Here is a 15,686-nt window from a genome sequence, read left to right as displayed (position 1 = left end):
AGGTAGATAGTTAATATAATCCTAACACTGCATACACAGGACTCCACAGAGGATGAAAAGAAAACATCCTATTTTTCCACCCATTTCTTTGTTCCTGGATAAGATCTCACTCTGGTTCTATCACTTCTCAAGTCACTTCTATGTAACAATAGACTTTTGGTCATCTTTAATTTTACAAGTGGTTCAGTGGTAAAATATCCAATCTAAATAACCTATTCTTCAAACTTTAAAGTTAAGTTTCTTTCCCACTAGGTACTGCTTTTAGGTCAAACAGATTGGTAGAAGTGAGCCCTTTCTTCCCTCTTCACTAACGTGCTAACCATGGCTCTGACTTCTTCAGTGTTTGAAGATGTGTCAGAAAAACAAGGCAAAGTAAAGGGTAAGAACTATCCTACTCGATGTATTACTGCCATCTTGCATTGGCTTCTCTAAATTTGGTGGATTTTTTAAGCCCTTTCTCTCAGGGAAATAGCTTCTGCTTCTCTGGGATTCCCCTGCTGAGAATATCCCTTTGTCAGAGTAGAATTAATTTCATCTTTAGCCCCCTGGGCACCTCTCAGTCTGTATCATTTGTAGGGTTACAGTGACCCTTCAGGTATGCTTTTTTTTTTTTTTATTTTTAAAAATATTTTCTTTATTTGAGAGAAAGAGCATGTACAAGACAGCACAAGCAGGGGGAGCGGCAGAGGGAGAGGGAGAAGCAAGCAGGGGGGGCTTGGTCCCAGGACCCTGGGATCATGACCTGAGCCAGAGGCAGACGCTTAACAGATGGAGCCACCCAGGTGCCCTCCTTCAGGTATGCTTCATTGATCATGTTAGACCAAATCTACTCTCTTCTGTGAGGCCCATATTGGTCTTTGAAAAATAACCCATATATCATTCTCTCATACCTGAAGTAGAAATTTAGCCAATTCGAGTTGTATTTGTTTGCTAAGACTGCCATACAATGTACCACAAACTGGGTGGCTTAAAATGCAGAAACATACTACTTCACAGCTTTAGAGGTTGGGAGTCCAAGATCAAGTCCAACAAGGTGCCAGTGCTGGCTTCCTTTGAGACCTCTCTCCTTGGCTTATAAATGGCCATCTTCTTCCAGTGTCCTCTTAACTCTCTGTATGTGTCCTAATCTCCTTTTCCTCCCCTAATCTTCTCCGCTGATAAGGACATTAGTCATTTTGAATTAGGGCCCATTCTAATAATCTGTCAGCTTAATTACCTCTTTAAAGAGCCTATCTCTGGGTTAGAACTTCAACATACGGATTTTGAGGAAGGAAACAATTCAGCCCGTAACACCAGTAGAGGTGAATCTTTTCTCCCTCTCCCACCCAGCCCCCTTCTCTCTCTCTCCCGTTCTTCAGGGTTACCTCAATGGTTAGACACAATGTATACATTTATACATGCAGGCTCTTCAGGGCACTGTAGAAACCAGGGGTCTGTGTCCTGAAACCAGGAGACAGGAGCCAATCTTTCTGCATCATCCCATTGTAGTCTCTCCCAATTCACTTGGGGAGAAGGGGAAAATTCCACAAGACTTCAACAAATTTATCCAAAGAAATGTTCTTTTTGGTCTTCCTTTTTAATTTCTACCTTTTTTCACACCCTTGAGGTGAATATTCAGCCAAGATTTGAAAACTTTTTTTTCCCCATGTCCTCTATAAATTGTCTAACACCTATTAGAATATTCCACTAATTATTTTGTTTTCAGACTTTTAGAGACTCAGCTTCCTTGACGAAAAACAAAAGTTAGATTTTAATAAATAAATTTTCTCACCTTTTGGTACTGACTTTCCAAATCCTTTTGTTTCCAAAAACTATTTGAACAGAAAGAGAGAAAGATAGAGGGACTGAGAAAGGCTGTTATGTTTACAAAGGTCTCAAGATGTCTTGATAAATTTTTTTCTCCACTGCCTGAGTTTTATTACTGGTTCCTAAAGTTTACTAAAATTTCAGGATATTCTTCATCTCTTTTTCTAAATGTTATAGGAGACAGATAATCAGTTATTTTGTATTGCAGCTGCATACCCTCTGCAGAAGCCAGAGAGACTGCAGCAGACCTGAATGACGGCAAGCCTACCACCTACAACACATACACACCAAACAAAACTTTGGCAATCTGCAAAAGATGCTTAACATATTTTGGAGACTTGGAAGAGAAAAACAAGATCAATGATGCCAAAAACTGATCAGTACTATTTTGGCATTATCTCTATATATACTGTGTATAAAAACTGCCCCAATGGTATTAACAGAATTCTTTGATTTGGGACACAATTGGCTAGAGGATCCATATATAACAATATATTTTTTATATTATGTATATCTTCAGGGTATCTTCTATCCTCATAAATATAAATTTATTTTTATAATAACATATTAGCTAATTTTTTTCTTTTGGATTCTCTAAATCTAGGAAATCAATATTTCCTAACATTCAAATATAGAATATATTACATTTGAAAACACACCTCCAAGAAACAGTAAACTAAATTATTCTCCCAAACTGCTCCTATACATAATACTACAAAACAGAATTTAGACTTCATTTTCCTTATATAAAATAATTTAATTGTTCCTCATTCAGATGAAAGATACAATGATTTGGCTATCAATATATATTTGGCATTCAAAACTTGAACTTTTTGTAGGTTGAGATCCATATTCACTAATTGACACACCATCAATGAAGTTCCTTCATCTTTGTCATTGTTTTTCCATTGTTTTAAAAATCACTTTTTAAAATTATTAATTTTGTGGAAATATTCCATTATCTTTAATGCTTTTAAAATAGTATTTAAAATAAATTACCTTTTCCAGGAACCAACCATGTCACAAAGGCCAGTTGAATCACTTCAACTCCTGTTATTCTGTCATATCCAATTTGAAATAAAGCAGTTTTACAGCATATATTGTGTTAGAGTGAACACAAGAACTTGGTGAACTTGATTGAACCTATGGAGAAGGAATAAAAGAATAAATAGTCGTATTACGGTGAAACTATAGGGATTAATATATTTACTTCAATATTCAAAATTTGAATTTATATTCAAAATGTATTCTGAATATTAATATATTTAATAACTATATGACACTAAAAACTCAAATGTTTCCTTTTCAAAGGCAGAGACCAAGATACGACAGAGCTGATGGATTTATACAGTACTGCCAAGCATGTTCCCATTAATTATATTGCAGAAACAGTAACACCCATCACCTGGGCTGTTCAGAGGATGCCCTACTAGTAATGTGTTGAATAGATCTGCCTCCTACAGTTTAAACACCCCAACATAGATTCTGATACGCTTGTCTGAGATAAAAGAAATATATCCACCGATGAATTAAGTGAATTTCAGAAAGTCAGCAACCATTGCCTTATCATTCATTTTCTTCTTTTCCTCCCTGGCTTCTCAGTACAATGAAAAACATGACCAAGAAGTTCTGAATGAGGATAAGCATCGAAGTTATGATAAATTTAAAATAAGCTGATTTCTTTTCAAGGCGAGGCATCCCAATTTCCATTTCTATCATATTCCTCTATAGTGTAGAGAAAGTGTGAAAAATGACATAGAGCCCTATTCCCCCTCCCTTCTCCCCACCCCCCCCAAAATATTAATGTAATAGTTGTATTGTGAATCACCACATCCCAAATAAGGTAATAACACATTAGTTTACAAAGTCATTTATAGAAATGAGTGGTTAGGGATAGCTTTGCCTGCTAGGTCTTTTTATAGAAACTTCATGTTATCCAAACTTTAACCTTAGGATGGATGATAACAGAAATCATATCCGTATGTCCCAAGACTAAGCAATCTTTTTTTTCAATTTTACTGAGGAATAATTGACAACTATAATGGTATAAATTTAAGGTATACAACACGATGACTTGATACACATACTGTAGAATGATTACCAAGATCACCTCACATAGTTAACATAGGTAACAGCTTTTTTTTTTTTTGTGGTGAGTGCATAAGATCTACTTTCAACAACTTTAAAATATACAATATTGTATTATTAACTACAGTCACCATGCTATACACTTGATCCTCAGAATTTATTATTCTGAAATAAATAACTGAAAGGTTGTGCCCTTTAGCCTCTATTACTTCATTGCCTCCTCCCTCTAGCCCGTGGCAACCATCTTTCTATTCTCTTATTCTATGAAATTGTTTTTTGTTTGTTTTTTGTTTTTAGAGTCTACATACAAGTGACACCAAACAGTATCTGTCTTTCTCTTTCTGTCTTATTTCACTTAGCATAATGTCCTCCAGGTTCATCCATGTTAAGACTCACCAATCTAGACCATAAAATGAGGTCAATTGGATTGTAAGTGAGTGAATTACAGGAATATGCAGTGATATCAGCCTGATTTTAAGAAATCAGAACCCATCAAAATATCCCCATGCTGTTACTGGGAGTATTAAAAGACTGCCATATATGAGCCCTCAAAGGTTTAGCATCAGGTCAGAGGCAGATGGGAAAAACAACCAAAGCTATGCTGAAAGGGAAATTTAGAGATGATAAACATTTTAAACAATGATTTTTAACAGATTGTTCAAAGTTGAAAACCACTTTCTTCTACTGCAAATATCTCTTCTCATAACTCCTCTCTGGTTGAAGTGGTACCCCCGCCCTGGACCTGCCCTTTGGCTGCAGCTATAGACAGATCAGAAAACCAAAGATCAAGAGCAGTAATCACATGAGGCTGAGGAGACATCACCCTTTATTTTCTCCTATCTCCTCTCAACCACCCATCCCACCATACTTCTAATGCAATTGATTTGTAGTCACAGTTTTGCCGCTGCCCCTGTAAAGAAGTCAGTCACCAAGTATTATTTGCCCTTTTCTTTATACCAGGCTCTGTGATCCCCTTGTCTAAGCTGCTGGTGAAGCCTCACTGCTGACTCTGTTTGCCATGAAAAGCTCACCATCCATGTTGACTATGAAAGTCTCTAATGTACTATCTGGGCTCCAAGAAGGGATGTTGATGGTCTCCAACTTTTAACTACATTTTGTCACATGGGCCTTAAAGTTACTCTGCTTGTGTCTAGAATCTTACCAAGTCTCTATGAAAAAGTTCCCATTAGTTTCTGGCTCTTTCACTTATAACCAAAAAGATCTAACCTCCCTTCAGGATTCTTGAAAGAGATGAAATATCAGCTACTTTTTACCCTCTCCCATAAGACTTCCATTATTCCTTCTTCACAGTTAAAATACTCAGTTTTTATTCATATCTATAGTTGCACCCTATACTGAGGAAAGAGAGTATTGAATTTAAAAGATGTCATCACTAAATATATCTGTATGTTGAATAATCTGCATTTTTCAGATTTGCTCTGCACCCCTCTTCCATCTTGTTCTGTGACCTTGAGACTAACCTTTGTGGGTTTTATCAATAGATTCTCTCTTGAACTTGGATTTAGTCAATGAGAAGCAAGGAGAACAGCAAGTTCAGATTATCCATCCTGCTGGCTACTTCCTGGACACATCACAGCAGTTGACAGTGTCCAACCTACTACCTAGGGCACAGCTTTTATATCCTGTCAGGTGGCCCTTTTCCTATACTTGTCTTCTCCAATTCCTGAGGAATTACTCCTCCTTGGCTTCAAGTTTAGAAGTCATAATAATTCCTCACTGTTACTAATGTTAGGGTTCTTTACCAACACTTACTGGTTTCCTTGTAAGCTCTTCTCAATTTCCTTGTTTGGATCTGGAATCTATTACCAGCAAGAGTGCTAATGCAATCTGTTCTCCATCACAGTGATTCAAATGTGGCAGCACTTTGAAAGAAAAAATATAGAACAATCTAAATCAATTGGTGGTGTCCCTCTACCACCACAGCTAAAGAACTCAGTCAGGGTCCTCTATAAATACTGGCTTCTCGTTTTTTCCTATTCACATACATCCTCTTTTCCTACCCTGAACCTTTTCTTTTTTTTTTTTTTTTTTTTAAAGATTTTTTATTTATTTGACAGAGAGACACAGCGAGAGAGGGAACACAAGCAGGGGGAGTGGGAGAGGGAGAAGCAGGCTTCCCACTGAGCAGGGAGCCCGATGTGGGACTCGATCCCAGAACCTTGGGATCATGACCTGAGCCGAAGGCAGACGCTTAACGACTGAGCCACCCAGGCGCCCCGACCCTGAACCTTTTCTGATTTAGCTGATTAAGGTGAACATTAACTAGCTCAATTTAGTGAAACTTTTGTTTGTTTGTGAGTCATTTAATAATGTGAAATGATTCATTTCAAATATCAGATCAGAGACTTTTTTTCTATAAGGTGTTAGATTCATGTTCAAAAGGCTAAAAGATAGTTTTTGAGAAAATATTGCAAATAAAACTAGTCAACCTGGTTCTTTCCTACATTGTAGAGAGCATTTAGTCCCTGAATATCCCCACCAAGAATATTCTTCAGAGATAATCACTGGTAAGTGAGGGCCAAGGCACAGTCACAAATTTTGATACATTTGTGATTTCTGAAAAAGACATGATATCACTGCTCCCTTTAGTGGGAGAATCCCCATGCTAAGTATAATTCCCAAAGCATCCTATAGGATTTAAAGCAGTATTTTAGAAGTCTACTTACTTAATATATGTTAGAATGACTCATCTTCACTCTCACTGCTTCACTGCTCCTAAGTGTAACTCTCCAAGGATTTCTTTACACGAAAGCCCATTTCTCCAGACAATTTTAAAGTATTTTACAAATTAAGTTACTGGAAAGCTTTAATAATAAAGTTGAACATAATGGCTTTCAAAAGTCATTCTTAATTTCATTGCCACAAATATGAACTATTAAAATATTGTATTTGAAGTCATACTGTTCATGCAATTTTATTTTCAATAGTTTTGTAAATATTATGTTACAAGCATTTGGTCATATTATTAGAAGTTTCAAAAAGATATTTTCATACTATATAATATTTAATTATGTATAATTATGTCATATAATTATGTTACATACTATATATGTATATAGTATATATGTACTATAAAGTGCTGAATGATTCCCTGTTGTCAGATATTTAGAAAGCTTTCACTTCCTAATTACACTTTGGATTATTTTATTATTAGTTTATTGAAAACATGATTCCTGGGTGTCAGATTATAGGCATGTTTTTAACTCTCAACATTTATTGTTAAATTCCATTCCAGCATCATTATTTACACTCTCACCAAGAATTGGAAGAGAGGTGTTTCCCCACACTGTCCCATTTCTTAATTTTACAACTTGGAGAGTTTACATAGTAAGCATCCAATGTAGAGATAGCGTACACATTTGGCCCTGGATCGAATTCATAGCGTTTGTATGGGGAGACTCTGAAAAAATACTGTCTTGTATATTCTGTTTTTAAGGTTATTTCTATGCCATTTATGTTTTGAAAATATTAAATATTTCATCTATTTTGTACCTTGATCTTGAATATGTATCATCTACCCTGAATCTTGTAATTTTCTGCCACCAACATAAATAATACTTCAATTGTCTTGACAAAATGATTAACTTCTTGGGAAATCTAAGTTTTGTATCTTCATGTATATCACTAATTTTAAGAAAAAAGAAAACTTTGAAAATCTTTTATTTCATCTGAAATGTTATAAAATATGTTTGTCAGTTTTCAAAATTTCGGAGGAGTCCTTAAAATATGCCAGTGCAAAGAGTAAGTCGTACTTTAACTGCTGTCTCTACTTTCATTTCCATTATAGTTTCACTTCTAAAGCTTAAAGTATACATATATATATTATACAAATAAAGTAGATAGATAGATAGATGATAGATAGATAGATAGACAGATAGATAGATAGCATTTTACCTTTATAACCTTAAGACATTCACTCAAACTATTCTGCAAAACAGTTTTCAGCTTCTGACCTTCTGGTTGGTCTCCTGACATCCAGGACATCCCAGCATGTTGCCATATGTTATGGCAACCTGCTTCCTGGAAATGTGATATATGATGCCCACCTTTATTCACCCTGATGGTAAATGAAGGTCCAGGACATCACTTTCTCTAGAAAGGAAAGAGTAATAAGAAAATTGACAAGCTGTATCCCTCACTGCAGAATAATTTCTAAAGCCATATTATTAATTTATGTGTGTTTCCTAATCAAACTGATTATCTGAGATATTAAATCTAAGTCAGGATTCTCTTGGTAAGAAAAAAATTGTTTCTCTGCTCACACGTGAGAAGAATAAATTGCTGGAGAATGTGAGTTGCCATGGCCTGGGACAGAAATATGGTATCAGGAAGTTCCTGTTTAACTTCCCTGTTCAGTATTTAGTGGCACACTGGGAAGTCAAAGCCAGAGGCTCAAGGAGCCAGCTGGGAGTGTAGAGAACAATTTGGCCTTGGAACTTCACCCCGTGTGAGGATGAAATGAGACAAACATGAAAGCTCCTTAAAAAAGATTAAAATGTTATACACAAATGAAAGGTATTAATAGTTGGGTCAAGTTAATTTGGGGGACAAAAGAGCCTCTTTTCCTTGCATTCTCAAGACAGTGCTAGGAGTACAGCTGAGTTGTAAAATGGACCTTTCACAGGCTTTCACATAATCACTGGAGAAAAATAAGCCCAGTGGCTTTTTTATGCCTTTTGAAGGCGTACAAGAAACATAAAGTAAATGGTGGGATACAAAATAGCAACTATATAGGACCAAACAAAAGGTAAAACTCATAGGTCACATATAACACACTTTGTGTGTTTTAGACAAAAGTTGGCTCTTTAGAAGTATAGTTGTAGTGATTGCTTTATGAGGAAACCTACCATATGGGTGTCATTCCTTAATATGTCTCCAGGACCTCAAGAAGGGCCTGGCACAAAACAAACAAACAAACAAAAAATATTCTTTTGAGTTAGTAAATGTAAATTTGGCATGGATTTTGTCCAAAAGTCCTCTAATTACCAGACCTCTTTAATAAATTACCCTTGAGATCATTACCCCTACCACTACTGTCCTAAAGCAGAACAAGAGAATGCAGAAATAGTGAGCTGAAAGTCTGGCTAAGTGGAATATACCCCTGCCACTGACCTCAAAATGATGTTCCTATTCATCTACAGATATCTCTTGTCTTTGCCATTCCTGAGCTCATATAGCCAAGTTCCTGTTCATCTGTCTGGTTATGATATCTCAAAGGATCAATACTTTTCAAGTTTATATAATTCTTCCCCTGCTAAGTTTTTTAGTAGCTATTCAGATCACGTATTGCGTTCTTATGCATATTCTTTTAATTTTTAGTCCTTAGGCTGTTCTAGGTTTTTTTTTTTTTTTTAATTTTTTTTTATTGTTATGTTAATCCCCGTACATTACATCATTAGTTTTAGATATAGTGTTCCATGATTCATTGTTTGTGCATAACACCCAGTGCTCCATGCAGAACGTGCCCTCCTCAATACCCATCACCAGGCTAACCCATCCTCCCAACCCCCTCCCCTCTAGAACCCTCAGTTTGTTTTTCAGAGTCCATCGTCTCTCATGGTTCTTCTCCCCCTCTGATTTCCCCCCCTTCATTCTTCCCCTCCTGCTACATTCTTCTTCTTCTTTTTTTCTTTCTTAACATATATTGCATTATTTGTTTTGTTCTAATAAGTGCCAAAGTAGCTCAGTGAAGCTGGTTTGTTATGTGGTTATTACAGACAGGACATTTTGGGCTTATACTTCTACTGAGATATCCCTACACTGGTGATAGAGAGCAAAAGAGCAAAGCTGGAAATATGGAATAAGCTCATGTCCCCTTGGGATTCCCCATGGAGGCCACTTAATTCAAGTCAGAGTTCCCACATACTTGACCCCTGTGTAGTTAACTGACCAATGAGAACTCTGACCCAACTTGCCTTCTGAGTGCAGAAATAATGCAGTTTTTCTCTTAACTCATGGTTCCTGGTCCTGATCTTTATTACCAAATCACTTATCAGGCTTACCAGCTGTATAAATTTCCTAGGGCTGCTGAAATGTATTGCCACACACTTCATGGCTTAAAACAACAGAAATTTATTGTTTCATAGTTTTGGAAGCCAAAAATCCACAATTAGTGTCAGCAGGACCACAATCCCTCTGAAATTTCTAGGGGAGAATTACCCCTGCCTCTTTCAGCTGCTGGTGGTTCCCTGTATCCCTCACTTGTGTCTCCATCACTACAATTTCCGTCTACATTTTTACATGACCTTTTCCTCTGTATCGCCTTCTCCTCTTCTAAGATTATTGTCATCAGATTTAAGGATCTCTGTAAAACAGGATGACCCCACATCAATATCCTTAACTTAATTTCATCATCAAAGACCCCTTTTCCAGAAACAGTCAAATTCACAGATTCTGGGGCATAGACATATCTTTTGAGGGGTTACAACTTAACCCACTACACTGACAGATTAGGGAAGACAAAGATGCAGTATCCTTAGTGCACCCCTCTTCTATAGCTGCTCTGTGTTCCAACTCTCCCCCCACACACACACACACCTTTTTAAAAGCTGTATTGGTGGCCTCATAATAACTCTTGTGGAAAACTCTCAATAGAGCATTTCTTTGGAGTCCAAATGATAAGCAACTGAAAACTAAATCCTAGAGAAACAGAGACCTAGAGTCATAGAATAAACTCCCCTAAATCTCCTGTGAGAAACACAGTGAAGTTTACATCCAGTCAAGAGCTGAATAACTGTTCTCCCATAAAGCGAAGAGTCAAAATAAGTCAAGCTGATGATATTTAACATACATATACATGCACATTCATATATATATATATATATATGTATATATATATTTAATGTCAAAAGACTACAGCCTGCTAAGTGTACAGGCATAAAACTAAGTATGAACTTTCTGTATTTAGGTATTTCATTTAACTATGTAACCAGAATATGTATATGATTTAACTAATAACAAAATAGCTAAATAGAAATAATTCAAATTTTGGCACTAATTTGGCACTAATTTGGTGCAAATTTGGCAAAATTTGGCACTAAATAATTATGATTATTTTCTGCAACCAAATCACCACTGGTGAGAGAAATGTGATTGTTGACTAGTGAATGTAGATTCTTCACGATGTATGATACTGAGAACTGTGTGTTAGAGATTCTTCCACTAGTCTCTCCATCCAAATGAGTGCCTAATCTTTTTCATATGCTGGGCAGAAATGGCATTTGGTCTTCCCTTCATGCAAATTCTGTTCCTTCCTCCTTATTAGAACAATTAAAGGGGTACTACTGGGTGCTAATATAATTTTTAAAAATCAACTTCAATTAAAGACATGTAAAAGAAGGCTATAAACTATTAAGCAAATCATACAATTAATGTTCAAGACCGATCCACTTAGTAGCTTCAAGTTTGGGATGGGGGGGCAGTATGTCGCTTCTTTTGGGTTCAAATGAGGATGGCAGAGTCCGAAAAGATAGAGAGTGAATAGTAGGATTTCATCTTAAATAATTTAACTCAATACTAGGGCTTCCAGGGAGGTACTTTTTTACATTAAAAAAAGGTCTTGTTTTTGTCTGAGGATTATAGACTGAGATTATTTTCTCTCTGGCTAAATTTCAAGCGAAGCTGGTACTATGTTATCGGAGTGAGAAAAGTGACTAGTTTTTCCAACTAGTTCTTCGACTAATCCTTAGAGGGATAAGGGACATTTTTACTGTCTCTCAACAACTGTTTACAGATTGGAGATAGTCTGTTTTTAACATATTGCTCCTAACTACACCACTGTCATTCAAATAAAATAAACATGGCTACATATAGAAATTAATACAAAAGAGAATTTTGTTTTATGCTTAATCTACACACTTTTAAAGTATATAGTTTTAGTTCTGCAAGTATCTAGAATAGTCAAGTAGAGCAAACTTAGGTCTCAATTATCTGACATGTCATTGTGTTATGGACTGAATTTTTTCTCCCCAAAATTCATATTTTGAAGCTCCATCCCCCAATATGACTGTATTTCAAAATAGGGGCTTTATGGGGGTATTTAAGGTTCAATGAAATCATAAGTGCGGGGCCCTAGCTAGATTAAACCAAAGTTCTTATAAGAAGAAAAAGAGACCCCAGAGCTCTGTCTCTACATGATCATAGAGAAAAGGCCATGTGAGGTTACAGCAAGAAGGCAACGGTCTAGAACTCAGGAAGAGAGCTCTCAACAGAAACTGAATTTACTGGCACCTTGATCATGGATTTCTAGCCTCCAGAACTGTGAGAAAATAAATGTCTGTTGTTTAAACCACCTGGTATTTTGGTATGATATTTTGTTATGGTAGCCCGAGCAGACTGATACATAGAGCAAAGTTTGATCGGTATGTATTATCCTATATAATTACTCTACTTTGTACTTCACTGTCCACCTCTAGTTATAACTATAATGTCAACGTCTGATGGAAATGATTTCATCTGTGACTTTGCTGAGACATAGTTAAAGCATTTCATTTTGCAGAGTGTGGGAAATGATTTTGAGTTTAATCCAGTTCTTAAAAGACAAAAGTTGGCATCACAAAAACTCCCATCATCACTGGCACTAATTAGTCTCCTTCCTGACAGCCGAAGTAGGTATGACTAGGGCTGAATATTAATCCAAGATGGAAAAAAAATATGCTCTTTCCCTCAGAGTTGATCTTTCTTTCTCATGGTTGAGATATATTTCCTCAGAAGCCAAGGGAAACTTATTTTTTGCTCTCCTGGTTTTCTGACCAATTAAGAGTATTTATTCTTCTGTCATAATGACATATTCTACCACAAGATAATACTACAGCAGAGCTATAAAAAAAACAACTGTGATTCCTATATAAAATGTGATGCACAACTGTAGTGTATCTTGAAAACTAAAACACCTGAGTAATACAAAACATTTTTTCAGATGAGAAATGATGCACACAGTGTTCATCCATTACATCTTCAAAATAAGTTTAAAAATATACTAAAATGGCTTTACTTTATGTCAAAGAGTAAAAGAAAGTATTCATGAAATCCATTAATCACTGAAAATTCAAATCAGTTGACCATCAGGTGGGTCTTTTCTTTCTACTTAGCTTACTTAGCACTTCTACTTTGTACTTTGAATTTGCAAAGTGCTTATCAGCCTTATTAGTTACCCCTTGTAATGTGTCCCTGAAGTAGACGGATGGCAAGCATTAGTGTGACATACATTAGTGTACTCCTTTGAGAGATGCTAGCAATGAAGCACACGGAGGTTAAATGATTGCTACACGATTGCCCATCAAGTCTGAGGAAAAAAGTCTTGGTCTCAATTTCCTACTTTCTAACCCTTAGTGATAACAAAGGTAAAACTAAACATAAGACCATCTACAAGAATCTAATGTGTAGTCTCCTTTAAAAATGAAAGCTCTCAAAAGCATTTTTTTAGGGTACTGAAAATCTATCCATTGAGCAAGTATATTCAATATATATTTCTTTGTCACTTCCCCATTTAAGATGGGATCATCTTAAAAGGCTATGACATAAATTGTTGTGGAAAAGATCGATTAGTTTAAAAGCTTTTTCCTTTTAACAGATCAGATAGTCATTATATTTCACCCTTTTGCATGTGATTTTCATTGAGCCATTTTAATCATTTACTCATTTGAAAAAATTTCACCAAAACCAAGAGGTTCTACAAATCTATTTATCACCTCTGGCTTTCCTTGCTAATCACTGGGTTTGAACTTCTGGGAATTGGGGACAACTGCCTGACTATGGAATCCATTTCTTTAGAAGTAGATTTTTTTTTAAAGAGCTCTTCATTTGTCTTCATGAGTCAGACTCTCTACCTCATTTATAATCCTTTCTCTCATTTGAGAACATCATTAGGGAATGTTTATGAGAAATGAAAGAAGGATATGTTTTGAACCTGAGGGTAAAAAGAAAGGTATTGTAGTCAGTTCAATGGGAAGAAGACTAAATGGTTCATTTTTTTGACAGATAAGTCATTTAATTTCACATTTTTCCCCACGATTTTACCCCTTTTGTTATTTCACACCTGCCTGTCACCTTTATTTGGAAATGGATCCAGAGAAAAAAAGTATTCAGGGTAAAATTCACGGTATTTCATTGCCTCTTTTATAACATAAATGACAAACTGGTAGGAAATAAAGTTAAAAGGGGTTTGATACAATGAAATTCACAGATATGAATTACTCACCTTTCTTAATCCCAAACATTGGAATTCTACCATATTGAAATAGTTGGAGAATATGATAAAATGACTGAGATTTTATAAGATTTTGCAGTATTTAATTTGATCCTTATATTAAACTTGAGAAGTTGTTATATATCATAATTTCTACTTGAAGAAAATATAGCCCAAAGAATCTGAGACTTGTCCAAGTTACATGGATGATAACTTAAACGTCCTACAGTCAGGATATGGACCTTTTGACACCAAGTCCAGAGGAACTCCCCTTAATATTTCATATCACTATTTTATACTGCGGATCTATGGAAAATATTCACAAATAAATCTTGGTGTATGTGCAATAATTCCTGTAGCACCTAAAACAATAAACATGAAAGTCATGACTGAGACAATGCCAATAAAAATCTTGAATAATGTTTCTCATATTAACCCACAAGGATATAAACCAAAATATCTTACATTTTCAATAAGTTGTTGAGGATTTTCACCCTCCTATCTGCAATTAACCAAGTGGGTGGTTTCCAAATGAAAATTGATCCAGAAATGTTTCATGTGATTATCGTATAAGAGCTAAAATTACTTTAAAAAGCTCCAAAGAATAACATTCTCAATGTGCTTGAGTGTAAATTCAGTACCTGTCCACGTGTCTATGAATCCTGTTATACAGCCTAAAATTTTTTTGGTACTTCACATATATTCCTAATGGGCCATTAACGAGAGTTAATGTGCTTCCAAAAGGATACATCCTATGACCAATAAATCTGTCTACCTCATGAAACCAATACCTTTGTGGAACCAAATCTCCAGTGGCCTACAGAATTGTTTAATTCTCTTACCCTGATACTGAAGGTACATCAAGACTAGTCCCAGTTCCCTTCTCCAGCCTTCTCATACCTACTCATATTCATAAATCTACTGTTATTGTTAAACCCATCTCCTCCTCCTTCAGATTTATTTTGTGCTCTTTTAAATGGGCATCTAAAATATTTCACCCTTTTTCTCGTGTATTCAAATCCTATTCATTTGTTACTATCCAACTTAAGGTAGGGTCCCTACAAAACTTTCTGTCTCTATTTTGAACTTCAGTTTTAAGTATATTTAATGTTAATTTGACATTTAAAACACACTGCCTGGAACACCTGGGTGGCTCAGTCAGTTAAGTGTCTGCTTTCAGCTCAGGTCATGACCCCAAGGACCTGGGATGGAGTCCTACATCGGGCTTCCTGCTCAGCCGGGAGCCTGCTTCTCCCTCTGCCTGCCACTCCCCCTGCTTGTGCGCGCTCTCTCTCTCTCTGACAAATAAATAAATAAAATCTTTAAAAAATAAAAAATAAAACACACTCCTATTCTTGCATCATATTATATATTTTTTAAAGATTTTACTTATTTATTTTTGAGAGAGAAAGAGAGAGCACAAGCAGGGAGGAGAGGCAGAGGGAGAAGCAGACTCCCTGCTCACCAGGGAGCCCGATGCAGGACTTGATCCCAGAACCCTGGGATCATGACCTGAGCCGAAGGCAGACACTTAACCGACTGAGCCACCCAGGCGCCCTCATATTAGATATTTTTAAATCTCTGG

Source organism: Halichoerus grypus, chromosome 4 (genome assembly GCF_964656455.1).
Source record: "Halichoerus grypus chromosome 4, mHalGry1.hap1.1, whole genome shotgun sequence".
Classification (NCBI taxonomy): Eukaryota; Metazoa; Chordata; class Mammalia; order Carnivora; family Phocidae; genus Halichoerus; species Halichoerus grypus.
The sequence above is the reverse complement of the archived record's forward strand: the minus strand, read 5'-3'. Positions refer to the sequence as shown.